The sequence below is a fragment of the Triticum aestivum genome, chromosome 5A, assembly GCF_018294505.1.
Source record: "Triticum aestivum cultivar Chinese Spring chromosome 5A, IWGSC CS RefSeq v2.1, whole genome shotgun sequence".
In the NCBI taxonomy this organism is placed as follows: Eukaryota; Viridiplantae; Streptophyta; class Magnoliopsida; order Poales; family Poaceae; genus Triticum; species Triticum aestivum.
In genome coordinates, this window is record NC_057806.1 from 550,650,474 (window position 1) to 550,652,747 (window position 2,274).

The 2,274-nt window shown below is 53.2% G+C and overlaps 1 pseudogene; it reads left to right on the top strand.

Annotated features, from left to right (window-relative positions):
* Window positions 1-1,681, top strand: LOC123101529 (cysteine-rich receptor-like protein kinase 6; annotated as a pseudogene).
* Window positions 1,682-2,274: the final 593 nt, after the last annotated feature.

Genomic DNA, 2,274 nt, shown 5'->3' on the forward strand with positions numbered 1-2,274 from the left:
ATGGCCGCCGCGGACCCTTGGTCCACCGAGGCACCGACTGCCCGAGCGACACAAACTACACCCGCGGTGGTGTCTTCCAGGCCAACCTCGACGCCCTCCTCTTGTTCCTCCCCGCCGCTGCGTCGGACGCGTCCAGGTTGGCCAAGAACACCACCGGCACAGCGCCCGACGAGGCGTACGGTCTCGCGCACTGCCGCGCCGACGTCAATGCATCCGAGTGCCGCTCGTGCCTCGACACCTGGGCGCGGGACGCAGACATCAAGTGCCCCGGCCAGAAAAAGTCCACGCTCTTCTACGACGCCTGCCTCCTGCGCCACTAGAACGTGAGCTTCTTCGGCGTCGCCGACATGTCGTGGCTGACCGGCTTATGCAACGCGGTGAACGCGACGCAGCCCGAGCTGTTCAAGACGCAGCTGGGCGCGCTGATGAACAACCTCAGCAGCAAGGCGTCGTCGTCCCCGCGACTGTTCGCGGCCGACACGGTCGACTTGACGCCCTTCACCAAGATCCACGACATGTCCCAGTGCACGCGCGACCTCGCCGGCGACGACTGCAACCGCTGCCTCGCCGTAGCCGTCTCGTACATCCCGAAATTTTGCGACGGGAGGGAGGGAGGACAGGTCGCCACCCGGAGCTGCTCCATCCGGTACGAGTTGTATCCTTTCTACAACGCACAGGCCCACTAGAAGATAGGGTAAATTATTCTGAATTTCCTTTTGACCGAGAGCGGCGACGACGAATCTTCCCTGGGGTTGCAGCAAACGACGATGCCACAGCCAAGATAGCTCTGTTCGTCTCCATTCCTGTTGCTGTCGTGCTATTGGTGCTGTTGACAGTTGCTTTGTATCTCTGCAAGAGGAATAACAAGAAACCACACGAACATGTGCAGATATCCAGCGCGGGTGAGTGCTTCTCGATTGATCATTTCAAATCCCCGAAAAGGAAGAACATCGAGACTTAATTGTTCTCTCTCCCTCTATATATACTGTTTGTTTTTGTGAGCAGACAATGAGTATGGAGGAGACATGGGAAGCTCAGAGTCTCCGTTGTACGATTTCAGCACTCTAAGGGCTGCCACTGACAACTTCTCTGAAGAAAATAATCTCAGGGAAGGCGGGTTTGGGCCGGTCTACAAAGTAACGTACACTGAACTTGGAACATGAGCATCCACTCTCCAATTGATTTTCCATGTCTGAACTGAACAATCGACTTGATGTGGTTTGGTCGGTCAGGGCATTCTGCGGGATGGGCAGGAGATCGCGGTGAAGAGGCTGTCGAAGACCTCCCAGCAAGGGCTCGTGGAGATGAGGAACGAGGTTGTGCTGGTGGCCAAGCTTCAGCACAAGAATCTGGTGCGCTTGCTCGGCTGCTGCATCCAAGAGGAGGAGATGCTCCTCGTCTACGAGTTCCTCTTCAACAGAAGCCTCAACAAGATTCTATTCGGTCGGTACCTAGTTCTTCAGACTGTTATACTGCAAGTGACATTCAGTTTCAAGAGTTTACGTACTACTCCTTACCAATGTGCGTGCGCGCAGATCCTGCGAGGCAGCAAGAGCTTACCTGGGGGCACAGGTTCAGAATCATCCAGGGGATCAGGCGAGGCCTTCTTTACCTCCACGAAGATTCGAGGCAGGACCGGGGCGTGCACAACTCAGTTCAGGTTCGAGGGGGTTCGGACTGAGGAGTGGCACTGTCATCTTATATGTGGGTAGAGTTGGGCTCATTCGGCTCACCCCTTGCCACAAAAGAGGCGGTTGTCGTCTACCACCACAGCGATACGGCCTACATCTCGCAGGTTTGCCTGCACGAGATGGATTTGTCCTCTCTGCTCCAGACCATGAAACCTCTAAACTAGCTGCTTATTATGGATCAGTTTTGGGAATGTTCTTCAGTCCAGTTCTTGTTCTAGTACTTTGTTTGCTTAGAGCAGCTGTTTTAGCTCTAAGCTGTCACTCCTAAGTTTGTCAAGTCTTATCATTTCTCGTTATGCCATTAGTGCTTGCTGGAAATCTGTCGTTGATCCGATCCTGTAAAATAACGGATTGTACAGTTCATTGTGTACTTTAATCAGTTGTCAAAGGTGAAATAAAATTTGTTTGCCTCATTGATTCGATGCCCAGTTCGTCACTACAGCCTTGGCTACTGCTAGAATTTGCATGGGAGGTGCTACTGAAGCTGATGGTGGTCCCGCGCAATGTGCATTGTGCATGGCCTCCTTTATGTTTCTGTTTTTTCTATCGAAAGAAGCGGTAATATGATTCCAGCTTTGAATCC